Here is an 18,498-nt window from a genome sequence, read left to right on the forward strand (position 1 = left end):
ATTGGGGTAAAGTCTTGGGTGAAGGTTAACAGGTGTTAACGATAGTCACCATGGCGTTTGTGGCACAGAACTTTGCGGTAACACCGAGTGAGGCACAGTTCCGAGCGTTACTAAAGTCGGACCTCTTGAAATTGGCCAAACATTTTAACTTGGAGGTCCGAACTAATTTGAGGAAGGCAGAGTTGCAGACCACGGTGATACAATCTATGGTGGGATTAGGAACATGGGACGAGTTAGCCTGGGAGTGGCTACCCGAAGAACCAGAAGACGTTGAGCTCCGGAAACTGGAGTTGCAATTACGGAGCCAGGAACGGATCAAAGAAGAAGAAAGGAAAGCAGAAAAGGAAAGAGCAGAAGAAGAAAGGAAAGCAGAAAAGGAAAGATCAGAAGAGGAAAGGAAAGCAGAAGAGAGGAGAGAAGAGAAACAAGCAGAGGAAAGGAGAGTGGAACGAGAACTCCAGGAAAGGTTAAAAGAAGAAGAAAGAAAAGCAGAAGCGAGGAGAGAAGAGAAACAAGCAGAGGAAAGGAGAGTGGAACGAGAACTCCAGGAAAGGTTAGAAGGTAGAAAAGCAGAGGAGAGGAGAGCTGCAAGGGACCTCGAAGCAGAGGAGAGAAAAGCGGAAAGGGAATTAAAGGAACGTGACATGGAGCTTCAGCAAGAAATCAAATTCAAGGAGCTGGAGTTAATGAGAGAACGGGGAGAGGCACCACCCTTGCTGACGGGGTCGACACCTAACCAGAAAACCTGGGATGTGGGCAGACATGTGAGGCTGGTTCCACCGTTCAGTGAAAAGGAAGTCGCGAAATTTTTTCCACACTTTGAGAAAGTGGCTCGACAATTAAATTGGCCGGAGGAGGCCTGGACCATACTCGTGCAAAGTGTGCTGGTGGGGAAAGCTCAGGAAATTTATTCGGCACTACCAATGGACCAATGTGCAGATTATGAGGTACTGAAGAAACACATCCTCAAAGCCTATGAGTTGGTTCCGGAAGCTTACAGGCAAAAATTCAGGAATGCCAGGAAGAGGGAGAGTGAGACCCATGTGGAATTTGCCAGAGTGAAAGAAAACATGTTTGATCGGTGGTGTGAGTCAAAAGGAGTCGGGAAAGACTTCGAAACATTGCGTGACTTGATCCTGGTGGAGGAATTCCAGCAGTGTGTCCACGAGGACATCAAAGTGTACCTGCAGGAAAAGAAAGTACCAAAGTTGTGGGACGCAGCCACCATGGCAGATGATTATGCCTTAACCCACCGAATAGGGGTCCACGAACCTAACTCCTCGCCTAGATCTCCGCAGGGGAGGTGGGGAACAGCAGGTGCGGAGAACGACCATACATGGCGGCGGCCTCGAGAGGATTATGGGGACAACGCGGATACCCCACCTGTTCGAAATCAGAGGGATGCGGGCCCAAGACAAACTTATAGTTCGGGGGGCCCGAGGCAGACCACGAGTTTTTCCTCCGGGCCTACTTGCGCTTTTTGCAAGAAACCTGGACACTTGATGTCCAGTTGTTACCGCATGAAAAGGGAAGACCCAGAGCGGAGTCCGACTATTACGACTCCAAATGCAATGGCCATTGTGAGAAATCGCCATCAAAAGGGTTACCAACCATTTATTTCAGAGGGGTTTGTGTCACGGGATGGAGCCTCGACTAACCGGAAACCGGTTAGGATATTGAGGGACACAGGGGCACATCAATCTTTAATGCTTGAAGGCATTTTGCCATGGTCCGAGGAGACGGCAACGGGGGATAGTGTTCGTTTACAGGGGATCGGGGGCGGTGTTAGTGCTCCACTTCATGTCATCCATTTGGAGTCCGATTTGGTGTCAGGACCGGTCACCGTCGGTTTACAAGCCACGCTTCCTGTAGAGGGTGTATCTGTGGTTATCGGGAATGATTTGGCCGGGGGTCAAGTTTATGGTAACCTGAGGGTTGGTAAAGAGCCCAGCAGGGAAAATAACACCACACCAGCTCGGGATGGCGACAAAAGTGCCAAGTTATTTGTAGGGGGACTGAACTTCAAAACAGAGGAAGAAGTTCTGACCTCTGTCTTCAACAGATATGGGCCGCTGGTGGAAGTGCGGTTGGTAAGAGACTGGGAAACGCAACAGTCAAGAGGGTTCGGCTTTGTCACGTTTGCCAGCACAAAAGACGCCAGAGAGGCAGAGAAGAATTGGAATGGCAAGGATTTGGAGGGTCGGACCATAACAGTAGGGAAGGCATTTCGTAGGCGTCGAGAGGTCTACAGGAGAGGACAACTGGACGGTAGTTTTGGTGGTGGCCGCAATCAATATTATTATGGAGGCTCCCTGAGTTACGGCAGCTCCCGAAGGAAGGATTGGCAAAGTAGTGGCCGAGAAGGAGACCGCTATTCATGGGACTACAGGGACAAGTGATCCCACCATAATTATTAGGGAAGTTCTGAGAAGTTGAAGCACTGAATGCGGCGGAGCCGCCGAGCCAAGATTCCTACACGGATTAACCGTGAACGCCGTTCCTAAAGGCGTCCATGTAGTGAACTTTCATGCACGGACTAACCGTGAACTCCACGTTCCTAAAGGCATCCATGTAGTGAATACTCGGCTTGGCCTCCCGGAAAAAAGTGCTATCGAGTTGCTTAACTTTGGATCTTTGATCAACCCCTTAACCTTCATTCACAAGAAACTGACGGTCAAAGTCAGAGGGTCATGAGAGGGAGTTTGATTTGGCAGGGACAATGTCGTTGCTGGTGCTTAGTCCAGAGTGAGTAATCTGGAGGGGTTGTGGTGAAATTTTGGTTGCTTTATTTTTAAGTGATAACTGTGCCCGGGGGGAACTGATAATGTGGGGGGGTTGAGTTATCTGGTTTGTTTCTCCAAATTGGCCGGCAAAGAAAGTTTTCGCTGGGTTCAAACTTTCTTTCTTGAAGGGGGGGAGTGTTACATTTATGTGAATGTATGTGAATTACCATTCAGGTCTTTGCTTATCCATGTGTAGTAGATTAAGGGTTGTTGTGGTTGGAGGGTCAGGAGCCCTTCTGAAAAAGTGTCCGGAAACGGAAGTGACCGGAAACGGAAGAAGAAAAGACACGAGGAAGAAAAGCGATGAGTATTCTTCTTCCTCGCCCCGCTCCGACGAAAGGTGGGATCGACCTTGCGCCGCGTGGAAAAGCGGCGTTCCGAAGCCCGTCTGGCGAGAGGAGTTACCGGGACGTGTACCTACCCGGCGGAGACGTCAAGTTGACGTGGGGCCGTGCATCGACCCCGCGTCTGGCACCGTTCGCGGCACCGTCTAAAAAGACGCGTACGGGTCGCACGTTGGGGCCTAACACGCGTTGCAAGCGGCGTGGGGCTTTTGGGCTTGCTTTACCGTACCCGCTTCGCGTGGCCACGAGGGGCTGCAGCCGGGGTGCCTGATACGATACCTGCCCGGTGGAAACACGTCCACCCGGGGTTCGTTCAACCGCCCGAGTGCGGCGACGCCGACCATCATCTTGGTCAGGAGGGGCCCAGAGACATTGTGAGGGGCAGAGACCAAAAGGGGGTCGTGAGTACCAAAAGGGGACACACATATATAAGATGGCCATCTTAATCATATAGGGAATTGATTGTGGATTGGGAATTGTTGATGGTTGTTTGTTGTTGATTGCTCGGGGAAAATCTCCGTGGTTGTATCATTGAAATTGTATGGTATCATTACCATTGAAATATATCCTTGAACATCAGTTTTCTCTTGGGTGGAATTCATATGGATTGCGTGGCGAAAGCGCATATATAATACAACTTTCTGGCGAAGTTCCTCTCACGGTCCGGGGGTCACCGAGACCAGGTATTCACCGAGGGGACCACGTAACAATATGGTTTGTTTTCCTGACACTGATGCTGCTCACAAGATTCTCTCTGTGAGGGAGCCTCGTGAGGTGAAGAGGCCAACAATCCGACCACGTGCCTCGTGGTTGCAGCAGGTTGAGCGATATGAAGATGGGCATCTGCCCTGGGTGATTGCCAGACGGAGGCCTCTGGAGTAGTGGTGGAAAGTGGACGTGGCGACGCACTGCTCCAGCCACATGCTCCCATACCTAACCTGACCTCTCTCACTCCCACTCCCACACTTTCCTTTCTGCCTCCCATCCGCTCATGTGTGACGTCTTCCTTCTCTTTAGATCTTCTATCAGTCTCATAAGTGATTAAGGTACCACCCTCTGTCTTTTAGGCCCACTATGAGCCTAGATTTCTTAACAGGTAAAAGAGACAACTTAAAAAGTGGTCTACCATGACAAATTTGTATTTGTTTTTAACGCCAAAATTTGCAACTACAGAAAGCCATCAACTGATATTTTCTTACGAGAATTTATATTTGGTGTTGATTGACGTCATATCATTTTTATGGCCTGACATTAAAAGTGAACGAAATACTATATTTTTAAACCAGCAACGCAACTGAATTTTTCTACCTCATTGGTCTTTGTGAAGGAAACAGATCATATAGCAGTGGAGACTCAGTGATGCATTAAAAAGCAATCCATCTCTACCCTTTTGCCCAAGGTCATACAAGGTACCGGTACATCCATTCATGTAATGCCAATGTATACACGGTCATACAGGGGACATATCATGTAACGGTACTGATGCAAAATGATCAACAAGAAAGGAAAATGTGAAATGTCAATTTTGGGCGAACGTCCTCAAAATGTTGTTTGGTCGTGGTTGGTAGTTGTGGATGTGAGCACACAATGTTAACGATTCACACTCCGGCTTTTTGTAAGATTACACGAACAACACTCTGTTGTAATGACGATAACAACATATATCTTACAGGTAATGGCGACCATCTGATTCCTTGCACTCCCAGATATCGCAGACAAATTCATATTTAATGCGACCGTCGTTTAATATTAATCAACGTGCAATGGGTACCTTGAAATATGCGGATGGGTTTTAATAGGAGAAATGGAAAATTATTATGGAAATGTTCGTTATGTATACCAATTAACACATTTCTCATCCTAAGCTCGTGGCTAGCCCTCATCTCCTCCCCATTTCGTCAGGTCGGGCATTGTATGTTATGTTATCATTGTTATGTTATCCACATCTCACCTGCTTCTGTCTTCTTGTTCCGTCATGAAATATCATTTACACCCCATTGATTTTGCAGATGTACAAACACGGTACTACTACTACTACTACGACGACTACTACTACTACTACGACGACTACTACTACTACGACTACTACTACTACTACTACTATTAGTACTACTACTACTGTTAGTACTACTACTGCTGTATATTAGTACTGTGTAGTATTACTACTACTAATACTGACTACTAGTACCGTGTACTACTACTACTACTACTACTACTACTACTACTACTGCTACGACTACTACTACTACTACTACTACTACTACTGTCTACTACGATTGTACACTACTGCTGTGCAATAAAGTTACTACCGCTATTAATACCACTACTACTACTACTACTACTACTACTACTACTACTACTACTACTACTACTACTACTACTGTCTACTACTACTACTGTCTACTACTACCGTGCACTACTACTAGTAGTATTACTATTACTACTACTACTGTCGACTACTCCTGTGTACTACTACTACTGCTATTTTATACTACTGCTGTGCAATAATGTTACCACCACTACTACTACCACTACTACTATTACTACTACTACTACTACTACTACTACTACTACTACTACTATCTCGGAGTACAAGGCGGCAGAATATAGTAACACTGTTCAAAAGTTTAAGGAAACCTGGACCATAAATGATGCACTTTGTAGTTTTTCCCCGCAACGTACTTTGCTCTTATTTGTTTCAATGTGTTATTTGGCGTTCTTTTTTTTGGTGTTATTTGGTGGGTTTTTTTGTTTGGTGATCTTTGGTGTTCTTTTACCTTCTCCTTATCTGTCTTGGTAGTGCTTTCGCTTCAAAATGCGCTACCTTGTCTACTGTAGTTCAAACCATGGACTTGCAGAGATGAGGAATTGAGCGACATTAAACTGGGAACATATGTTTGCCTGAGCTTGCATGAGCTCTGAACGCAAATCTCTGTAACCTTTCCAACAAAAGCACCACTACAACTGCCTACTACGACCACTACTACAACTACTACTATCCCGGGGGAGGAGGCTGTTTCACAGCACCACTTGGTTGTCTGCGACATAAGGGTGAAAGGTGCGAGGAGAGCTCGGCGGGTGAAGTACCAACCGAGAATGAAGGTGTGGAGGTTGAAAGAGGTGACAGTGAGGGAGGCATTAAAAGAGAGGCTGAGTAGGGTCGAGGATGATGTGGTTGAGCTTGAAAGTGGTTGGATGTCAATGAAAGCTAGTCTGTTGGGAGCCGTTGGTGAGGTATGTGGATGGACAAAAGGACCACCGAGGCACTCGGAAACATGGTGGTGGGATGATGAAGTTGGGTTGTTACTACTACTAATACTACTACTACTGTCTACTACTGCTGTCTATTACTACTGTGTAGTTCTACTACTACTACTACTACTACTATTACTACTACGAATACTGTCTACTACTACTGTGTACTAGTGCTACTACTGCCTGCTACTATTGTCTACTACTACTGCGCACGATTACTAATACGACTGTGTACTACCACCACTATTACTATTGTCAACTACTACTGTGTACTACTACTAATACTACTTTTTACTACTACCACTACTACTACTACTACTACTACTACTACTACTACTACTACTACTATTGGCTACTACTAGTGTGCACTACTACTACTACTACTTCTACTACTATTGTCTACTACTACTGTGCACTACCACCACTTCTACTACTACTATTGTCTACTACGACTGTGCACTACTACTACTACTGTGTACTATTACCACTACTACTACTACTACTACTATTGTCTACTACTACTGTGCACTACCACTACTACTACTACTACAACTACTACTATTACTACTGTGCACTACTACCACTGTGTATTACTACCACTACTACTACTACTACTATTGTCTACTACTACTGTGCACTACTACCACTACTACTACTATTGTCTACTACTACTGTGCACTACTACTACTACTGTGTACCACTACCACTACTACTACTACTATTGTCTACTACCATGCACTACTATTAATACTACTACTATTAGCTACTGCTACTGTGTACTACTACTAATACTACTACTATTGTCTACTACTACTGTGCACTACTACCACTACTACTACTATTGTCTACTACTACTGTGCACTACTACTACTACTGTATACTACTACCACTACTACTACTACTGTTGTCTACTACTACTGTGCACTCTGACTAATACTACTACTATTGTCTACTGCGACTGTGCGCTACTACTAATACTACTACTATTGTCTAATACTACTGTGCACTACTACTACTACTACTGTGCAATATTACTACTACTATTGTCTACTACTACTGTGTACTACTACCACCACTACTACTACTATTGTCTACTACGACTGTGTACGACTACAAATACTACTTTGTACTACTACCACTACTTCTGTGCACTATGACTAATACTACTGTGCCCTACCACAACTACTACTATTGTCTACTACTACTGTGCACTACTACTACTACTACTACTACTGTATACTACTACTACTACGACCGTGTACTACTACCACTACTACTACTACTACTACTACTATTGTCTACTACTACTGTGCACTACTACTAGTACTACTAGTACTACTGTGTACTACTACTAGTACTACGTCTACTACTGTGTACTACTACTACCACTACTACTACTACTACTACTATTGTCTACTACTACTGTGCACTACTACTACTACTACTACTGTGTACTACTACTAGTACTACTTCTACTACTGTGTACTACTACTACCACTACTACTACAACTATTGTCTGCTACTAGTACTACTACTACTACTGTGCACTACTACTACTACTACTACTACTGTGCACCACTACCACTACGACTACTATTGTCTACTACTACTGTGCATTACTACTACTACTACTATTGTCTACTACTACTGTGCACTACTACTACTACTACTACTACTACTACTGTGTACTACTACTACTACTACTGTGCACTACTACTACTACTACTACAACTACTACTACTGTGCACTACTACTACTACTACGACTGTGCACTACTACTACTACTATTACTGTGCCCTACTACTACTACTATTGGCTACTATTACTGTGCACTACTACTACTACTACTACTGTACACTACTACTACTACTACTACTACTACTGTGCCCTACTACTACTACTACTACTACTATTGTCTAATACTACTGTGCACTACTACTAGTACTACTACTATTGTCTACTATTACTGTGCACTACTACTACTACTACTGTACACTACTACTACTACTACTACTACTGTGCCCTACTACTACTACTATTGTCTAATACTACTGTGCACTACTACCACTACTACTACTATTGTCTACTACTACTGTGCACTACTACTACTACTACTGTGTACCACTACCACTATTACTACTACTATTGTCTACTACTACCATGCACTACTATTAATACTACTACTATTATCTACTGCTACTGTGTACTACTACTAATACTACTACTATTGTCTACTACTACTGTGCACTACTACCACTACTACTACTATTGTCTACTACTACTGTGCACTACTACTACTACTACTGTATACTACTACCACTACTACTACTACTATTGTCTACTACTACTGTGCACTCCGACTAATACTACTACTATTGTCTACTGCGGCTGTGCGCTACTACTACTACTACTACTGTGCAATATTACTACTACTATTGTCTACTACTACTGTGTACTACTACCACCACTACTACTACTATTGTCTACTACTACTGTGTACGACTACAAATACTACTTTGTACTACTACCTCTACTTCTGTGCACTATGACTAATACTACTGTGCCCTACCACAACTACTACCATTGTCTACTACTACCGTGCACTACTTCTACTACTACTGTGTACCACTACTACTACGACTACTATTGTCTACTACTACTGTGCATTACTACTACTACTACTATTGTCTACTACTACCGTGCACTACTACTACTACTACTGTGTACTACTACTACTACTGTGCACTACTACTACTACTACAACTACTACTACTGTGCACTACTACTACTACGACTGTGCACTACTACTACTACTACTACTGTGCCCTACTACTACTACTACTATTGTCTACTATTACTGTGCACTACTACTACTACTACTGTACACTACTACTACTACTACTACTACTGTGCTCTACTACTACTACTACTATTGTCTAATACTACTGTGCACTACTACTAGTACTACTACCAACTACAACACGCTACTACTACTACTACCACTACTTAATTATTCTCACCTTTCTGGAGAATAGACTGGTAGGATGGCCTGGAACACGTCCTACCAGTGAATTACCGGGATGGCAGTTTATAGTTGGGTCGGGATTTGAACCCAAGCTCGACAGCTTAGGCGTGCGTACCTTCAGGTATATAGTATATAGTACCTCCAGGAATATAGTACATCGTACCTCCAGGTATATATAGTATATAGTACCTCCAGGTAGAAAGTATATAGTACCTCCAGGTATATAGTATATAGTACCTCCAGGTATATAGTATATAGTATATAGTACCTCCATGTATATAGTACCTAGTACCTCCAGGCCATCCTGCGAACGCCATCACCACATCCTCCTATTAAACCATAAAATCCCAAGCCCCCACCTCTTTTTTCTCGCCACTCTTCCTTTCCAAACCTGAACCATTCGTTTCCACAATATCATTTTTTCTCAATTCCCGATCCCCACCACGTGCTACGTATTTAAATATTTGATGAAGAAGCTCCTCGCTAAAGTTTGACACGGGATGAGATTATTCAGTGCGGAATGGGAATGGCTAAAGGAGTTGGTTGGGGAGGTGCTGGTGGAGGGCGGACTGCTCAGGAGGAGAGGTTCGAGTGTGAAAGAGAGGGAGGGAGGGGATGTGCTGGGATGTAAGAGGTGTTGTCCGCCTTTTTAAGGGTAGGGTGACGGGGTAGCGGGTTGCGATCTTAAAAGGATTAAGCGTTCTGCCGTTTCGGTTTTTAATTCCATTGCGAGAGGTGCTGGAGTACATGTGGAGCCGGTGTCCCGGGGAAACGAGCACCTCATCCGTTGTGCATTTCCCGCCTCCTCCCCCACTCCTCCTCCCCGCACACGCCGGGTGTTTCCACCGCCCGACGGCTCCGGTAGGGTTACAGCGACAGCCGAGCCATGGCGCGCCGGACGCGGCCGCGCCTCCGTCTCTGCCTGTGCGTCGTGGCGACCTGCGCGGTGGTCGCGCTGCCAGGTGAGAGCTCCGCTCGGCTCACTCGGTCCGTTCGATTCGAGCTGCCAGGGTGCGGATAGAGTTGGATGGAACGTCGAAGAGGTAATGAGGACCGACGTACGCCGCACTCTCGGCTCCGTGCTCCCGTACGCTCGTACGGAGCTGTCCGTGCTGTCCGCAGCGCTGTCCTTGGTGCTGAAAAAGCTCCGTTACACTCGCTCTCCCACAAACCCTCTCGCTCTCCCGGATCGCTGCACTTTTGCTCCCCCACCGCTCCCCCCACTCGTGAAACATCTCTAAACCCCTTCGATGTCTCATTAGTCTTATATCAACTACTTTGATTGGCTCACGAGTCTAGTTGTTGGTGTAACCTCTTGCGGATGTGCACGACCTTTTGCGGCTACTCCGTAACACTGCCCTTTCCGGATGTACTATGACCATTGGGCTCGGTGATCCTTTAGGATATTAGTGGAGCGTGGTAATGCCCAGAGGAAAATCACTCCCTAGTTGTACCCTTCGGACAACCAATGGGGGTACAAGTATACCCAAAATCACTTTTAAATTTTGATACATTTTTCAGTGAACGGTCGTCCGAAGGTTATTACTTATTACTCATTTTGCTAAAGCCCTCGTCTGTTTAAATTCACATTTTCATCGAAGTGGTTAATTATCTGTCGATATAGCCTGTGATATGCAAGAAAAACCACATTTATATCTGCTGACCTTATTTTTGGTTCTTTTGGTGTTTGGCACGATATCTCAGAGGTAAGCCACATATACCTTTGAGCTGTCCAGTCTGGGTTCGATGCCCGACCCGACTATAAACTGTCCGATCGGTACTTTCGCAGTCAGCTCGTTGTATCGCAAACTGTGTCGTCCCTCGGATGGACCCGATATGTCCCGTCTGCTAATAGCGTCAGCTGGTGGTAGATGTCAAAAATCCCAGGGTCTTTCGCAAAGGGCATAGGTGAGGGATTGCCGGCACCTTGGTCGACTTCTACAAATTCCTGCCCTAACCTTCAGTGGGCACAGAATCAGTGGCACAGCTGTGCTCTCATACATTATAGAACCAGAAACCTTCTGCACACGAATGAATGACCATTATTCTTTTTCGGTTCTTTTTTATTTTGTCTTATTTTTCGTTATATTTCCTTTTTTACTACATCTACACCTTTCCTTTATTATATACGAGTATGGGTACCCAGCGTTGCCAGGTACCCTTCTAATCCTGTTGACATTTTGAAGAAATCATAAGTTTTTTTTCCACATTTTTGTTGGGGCCAAAAATACTTCCATACATTCACGAAGGAATGTGGTCTGGGATAATTTAATTTAATATTACCTTTGACATCGGCACAAAGGCTAAGGCACTATAGAGAGATCAGAAACAAAAAATCCAACTTTTTATTTTCAAATACTGCGTTTCAAATTATTTATTTTGCTTAAAAAACTCCCCGGAACTTTTTGATGAACCTCTGAAAGTTTCGTAGTTCTGGGCATCTCCAAGAAAAATGGCGACACAGACAGATGGATAGACAAATATCTCATAATATATATATATATATATATATATATATATATATATATATATATATATATATATATATATATATATATATATATATATATATATATATATATATATATATATATATGTACAGTCACGTGAAAAAGTAAGTACACCTCATGTAAAGTTTTGACTTTTTCAACATATTTCAACATACAGCTATTTGATCCTCATTTCAACAATATTGATAGATAAAGGTGATATAACATAACAAATATCATGAAACATTTACATTTTGTAGTCCATTGTATAATTTAAATAAACATAAATGCAAATTTCGCATGTGGAAAAAGTAAGTACACCCTTACATTTATCACTACTTCAAATACCTAAGATTAGAATCAGGTGCACCAGCTCAGGTGCAAATGATTAGAACATCGTGAGAGAGGATCTTGGAGGAACCTGTCTTATTTAAACCTCAGACATTTAGTTTGGTTTGCTCTTTGTTGTTGAACTGTGCGGCGTCACTATGCCTAGATCAAAAGAGCTCTCTGAGGCCTTCAGAAAGAAAGTTATAGATGCCTACGAGTCTGGGAAGGGATTTAAAAAGATCTCCAAACAATTTGAAATCAATCATTCGACTGTCCGGAAGATCATCTACAAGTGGAGAAGATTCCAAACAACTGCCAACTTGTTCAGGCCAGGCCGCCCCAGCAAGTTCAGCCCGAGAGCAGACCGCAAGATGCTAAAATAAGTGTCTCATAACCCCAGAATGTCATCACGGGACCTACAGGTAGCTCTTGCCACTGTTGATGTTTAAGTGCACGAGTCTACCATTAGAAAGAGGCTGCACAAATTTGATCTACATGGGAGGTGTGCCAGGAGGAAACCTTTGCTGTCCAGAAAGAACATCAGGGCAAGACTAAAGTTTGCCAATGAACACCTCGGCAAAGACCAGCACTTCTGGAACAATGTGCTCTGGACAGATGAGTCAAAGGTAGAGCTATTTGGCCACAGTACCAGAAGACATGTTTGGCGAAAAACAAAGACAGCATTTGACCACAAGAACCTGATACCAACTGTAAAGCATGGTGGTGGAAATATTATGGTTTGGGGCAGCTTTGCTGCATCAGGGCCTGGGCAGCTCACCATCATATAATCCACTATGAATTCTTCATTGTACCAGAGGGTGCTTGAGGATAATGTGAGGCCATCTGTCGGAAAGTTGAAGCTCAACCAAAGGTGGACCTTGCAACATGACAATGACCCTAAACATACCTGTAAATCCACCAAGGAATGGCTGAAAAGAAAGAAATGGAGGATTCTGGAATGGCCAAGATAAAGCCCGGATCTAAATCCCATCAAGATGTTGTGGGGAGATTTGAAACGAGCTGTGCATGCAAGAAACCCCTCAAACATCGCACAGCTGAAAGAATTCTGCATGGAGGAGTGGGCAAAAATTTCTCCCAGTCGATGTCAGAGACTGGTAGACGGTTATAAGAAACGCCTGATTGAGGTTGTTTCTGCCAAAGGGGGCAATACCACCTATTAGAGCCAAGGGTGTACTTACTTTTTCCACATGCGAAATTTGCATTTATGTTTATTTAAATTATATAATGGACTACAAAATGTAAATGTTTCATGATATTTATTATATTATATCACCTTTATCTATCAATATTGTTGAAATGAAGATCAAATAGCTGTATGTTGAAATATGTTGAAAAAGTCAAAACATTTCATGGGGTGTACTTACTTTTTCACGTGACTGTATCTTACTATAATTCACCAAATGTCCGTCTGTCCATTCGAAGGTACCGCAAAAACGGCTCAACCGATTGCAACGATATTTTGGGTGGGTATTCCTGGGACCGACCCCTGGAAGTAAAATAGGCTATATTGTTTTTCCAAGTTTTCCAATTTTCAAATTTTCCAGTTTGCCCAAGGAATAATATTTACCGATATGAACAGTGATGTGGCTTTTGTTGACATTCTACAAATACTGTTGGACAAATCGGTTTTAATATATATATATATATATATATATATATATATATATATATATATATACATACAGTGCATTCAGAAAGTATTCAGACCCCTTCACTTTTTTCACATTTTGTTATGTTGCAGCCTTATGCTGAAATCGTTTAAATTCATTTTTTCCCTCATCAATCTACACTCAATACCCCATAATGACAAAGAGAAAACAGGATTTTAGAAAGTTTTGCAAATTTATTAAAAAGAAAAAACTGAAATATCACATTGACATAAGTATTCAGACCCTGAACTCAGTACTTAGTTTTAAGCACATTTGGCAGCGATGACAGCCTCGAGTCTTCTTGGGTATGATGCGGCAAGCTTTGCACACCTAGATTTGGGGATTTTCTGCCATTCTTCTCTGCACATCCTCTCAAGCTCTGTCAGGTTGGATAGGGACCGACGGTGGACAGCCATTTTCAGGTCTCTCCAGAGATGTTGGATTGGGTTCAAGTCAGGGCTCTGGCTGGGCCACTCAAGGACCTTCACAGAGTTGTCCCGAAGCCACTCCTGCTTTGTCTTGGCTGTGTGCTTTGGGTCATTGTCCTGTTGGAAGGGTGAACCTTCGGCCCAGTCTGAGGTCCTGAGTGCTCCGTTTCAGGTTTTCATTAAGGATATCTCTGTACTTTGCTCCGTTTATTGTTCCCTCAACTCTGACCAGTTCCCCAGTCCCTGCTGCTGAAAAACACCCCCACAGCATGATGCTGCCACCACCATGCTTCACCGTTGGGATGGTATTGGGCAGGTGATGAGCGGTGCCTGGTTTCCTCCAGACATGACGCTTAGATTTGAGGCCGAACAGTTCAATCTTGGTTTCATCAGACCACAGAATCTTGTTTCTCACAGTCTGAGAGTCCTTTATTTGCTTTTTTGCAAACTCCAAGCGGGCTTTCATGTGTCTTTCACTGAGGAGAGGCTGCCGTCTGGCCACTCTGCCATAAAGCCCAGATCGGTGGAGTGTTGCTGTGATGGTTGTCCTTCTGGAAGTTTCTCCCATCTCCACACAGGATCTCTGGAGCTCAGCCAGAGTGACCATCGGGTTCTTGGTCACCTCTATTACCAAGGCCCTTCTCCCCCAATTGCTCAGTTTGGCCGGGCGGCAAGCTCTAGGAAGAGTCTTGGTTGTTCCAAACTTCTTCTATTTAAGAATTATGGAGGCCACTGTGCTCTTGGGAACCTTCGATGCAGCAGAAATTTTTTTTGTAGGCTTCCCCACATCTGTGCCTCGACACAATCTTGTCTCTGAGCTCTGCAGGCAGTTCCTTCGACCTCATGGCTTGATTTTTGCTCTGATATGCATTGTCAGCTGTGAGACCTTATATAGACAGGTGTTTGCCTTTCCAAATCATGTCCAAACAATTGAATTTACCACAGGTGGACTCCAATAAAGGTGGGAGGCACCTGAGCTAAATTTCAAGTGTCATAGCAAAGGATCTGAATACTTATGTCAATGTGATATTTCAGTTTTTTCTTTTTAATAAATTTGCAAAACTTTCGAAAATCCTGCTTTCTCTTTGTCATTATGGGGTATTGAGTGTAGATTGATGAGGAGAAAAATGAATTTCAACGATTTCAGCATCAGGCTGCAACATAACAAAATGTGAAAAAAGTGAAGGTGTCTGAATACTTTCTGAATGCACTGTATATAGACTACATGACCAAAAGTATGCGGACACCCCTTCGAATTCGTGAATTCGTCTGTTTCACCCACACCCATTGCTGACAGGTATATATATTCAAGCACACAGCCATGCAATCTCCATAGACAAACATTGGCAGTATAATGGGCCATACTGGAGAGCTCAGTGACTTTCAACGTGGCACCATCATAGGATGCCATCTTTCCAACAAGTCAGTTCGTCAAATTTCTGCCCTATTAGAGCGGCCCCGGTCAACTGTAAGTGCTGTTATTGTGAAGTGGAAACGTTTAGGAGCAACAACAGCTCAGCCGCTTGGAAAGCCTTCCCAGAAGAGTGGAGAATGTTATAGCAGCATAAGGGGGGACCAACTCCATATTAATGCCCATTTGGAATGAGATGTGTGATGTTCGGGTGTCCACATACTTTTGGTCATGTAGTGTGTGTATATATATATATATATATATATATATATATATATATATATATATATATATATACATATATATATATATATATCTATCTATATATATATATATATATATATATATATATATATATATATATATATATATTGTATAAACACATATATATATATATATATCTATCTATAATTCCAGTAATCTCTGTGTGTATGTGTGTGTGTATGTATGCGACAACGATTTCTCGACAACTACCGGTCCGATATACTTGAAACTTGCCAGGTATATTGCTGGGGACCCGAGGATGTGCCTTTTCAAGGTTTGAAATTAATCGGACAAGTACTTACCGAGCTATGGCGATTTAGCCGTTCGCCGTTCGCTTTGGCGTTGCGAATGGACCAAACCATTGCATGTAAATAGAGGGGGGGGGGGTTCTGTGGTCGTTGCGAATGGACCAAACCATTCATGTAAATAGAGGGGGGGGGGGGGGTTCTGTGGTCGTTACTGCCACGTGGTTTCAAAGTTTTTTTTTGTTGTTGTTGTTTGCACGCATGATTTTTTGCACCCACGTACGGGCACGCCCTAGGATGTTTACACACACACACCCCTACACAAATTTTTTTTTTTTTTTTTTTTTGGCAAGGAACGGGCACCCACGTACGGGCACGTCCTAGCTTATATATAGTACGGGCATGCCCTAGTATATATAAATGTATAAAAAATTAAAAAAAAAATATATATATATATATATATATGGGACACGACTTATTGAGATGTTATGCTGGGCCGAGCGGAATGGCCGCCGTGTTCGCACAGTTTACCCGAGTATACTCGAACGTTGGCCGAATCGCGCTATGCTAAATCAATGAAGGAAAGGACACAACGGCTAGGTTAAATGACACGACACCAGGGGTACAGTTCTCAAGACCTCCGGAGGAGGTTATAATATTGGTTTGCAGAACGTTTAGATTACACGGACAAGAGGTACAGCATAGAAAGGTGGGCACTTAAATACGGTCTTATCTTAGCCCCGACAGACCACAGATAAACGGGACAAGACTGACTCACACAGGGATTGATGGCAGGGGAGGGCAGGTCGTCGATGGCTCAAGGTGCACCTTGGCTCAGGGGCAGAATCGACCCGGTCCGGTCCAGAGATGCGGGAGGTATCTCTCAGCGCTAGGAGGTGACGTTCTTTCTCCAAGCTGGGGGCGCATCTGACGTCACCTCCGGTAAGTGGCTGCGTATATCCAGCGGGGAGTGACACGCCCTCGGCTCGTTAGCTCCGCCCCAGATGGAATCGGTCCGCCGCTTCTTATTGGGTGCGGGGGGTTACCGAGCTCCGCCCTTGACGAGGAGCTGACAGTCAGCCCCTGTGTGGTAACCCCGTCGGAGCACATGGTCAATGGCGGCTAACCAAGCCGGAGTGAGGACGCACACTCCCCGCGCCACGCCGCGCCGCCCCCCTCTGTTGTTGTAGTTGTTGTTGTTGTTGTAGTTCCATGAGGAAGAGATGCGGGGAGGTATTGGGAGGTCCTAAACTCACTACTGGTGCCATACAATCACATTCTGGTGCAACGAAGAGTCAGAATTAATGGAAACGAGTCCTTAACTGACATAGACTAAGAATAACTAGCAAGATGTCTTATAGTTGTCTACGTGAGATGCGGTGAACCTGGGCACGACATTTAATGGGGGAAAAAGGGGAAGGTCGGGGCTACAGAGTGTTGTTTACAGACAATGGGACTAGGGAATGGGGGATTGGGGATAGTTGGGGAGTATTGGGGAAATAGGGGAATATTTACAAGCGGATATGGATGGAGGCCAAATCCCATATCCGCAACATTGCACCCTTCTCTACCTCGGGGCGTCCCGACCCGATAAATCTTTACCTACGTTAGTGTGGCACTCAGATGTAGTTCCCTCTACTATTAACCCTACCCTGAGTGCGACAGTTTTACAGATGTTTACAAATGAGTAAATATGTCCCCCTGCGACGTTGCACCCTTCTCCTCACAGAAACACACCCACAGGATAACCGAATCGCGGAAAGAATCCTCAAACTAAACATACAGCCGGTAGGGAGCATTATTTACACAAGACTATGCTGATATTTACACTACGATCCAGGACCTGTTTTTGGAGGAACACATGCAGATGTTATGCATAGAGAGAGCACGCATGCCAGCATCGATACACCAACCCACGAGTGCTCTGTGGCCCTACGGCCTTTAATAATGTGCAGAGCACCCCTTCCAAGCACCAAAAGCACCACCCCATCATGTACAGTCAGCACCATCCGGTGCACCAATAAAGTGTTTATAGTCACCGGTGGTGTCGCAGCCGGCCGATGTTCTGCCGCTGGTCTTGCCTTCCTGAAGCACTTGGCCTTCTGGCTTCTTTAAAAATAAAGAAAGGCGCCAACCGCGTCCATTTCTAAATTGTGGCCGTCAGGGGGCCAACTATTAGTGGTTCACCTGTATGGCATAGGTGCCACGTTGACCAATAGGTCCATCCACGGGTGGTGCTTGCCCGCAAGAGAAC

At 44.2% G+C, this 18,498-nt stretch overlaps 1 long non-coding RNA gene across 1 annotated transcript in view; it reads left to right on the top strand.

The window, feature by feature from the left end:
• The first annotated feature begins 10,349 nt into the window (after positions 1 to 10,349).
• LOC144893302 (uncharacterized) overlaps positions 10,350 to 18,498 on the top strand; it is a 122,711-nt gene continuing 114,562 nt past the window's right edge. The window contains exon 1 of the long non-coding RNA XR_013624349.1: positions 10,350 to 10,369. This is a non-coding gene — a long non-coding RNA (uncharacterized LOC144893302). The remainder of the gene's footprint in view (positions 10,370 to 18,498) is intronic.

The sequence above is a fragment of the Myxine glutinosa genome, chromosome 1 (genome assembly GCF_964187855.1).
Source record: "Myxine glutinosa chromosome 1, kmMyxGlut1.1, whole genome shotgun sequence".
Classification (NCBI taxonomy): Eukaryota; Metazoa; Chordata; class Myxini; order Myxiniformes; family Myxinidae; genus Myxine; species Myxine glutinosa.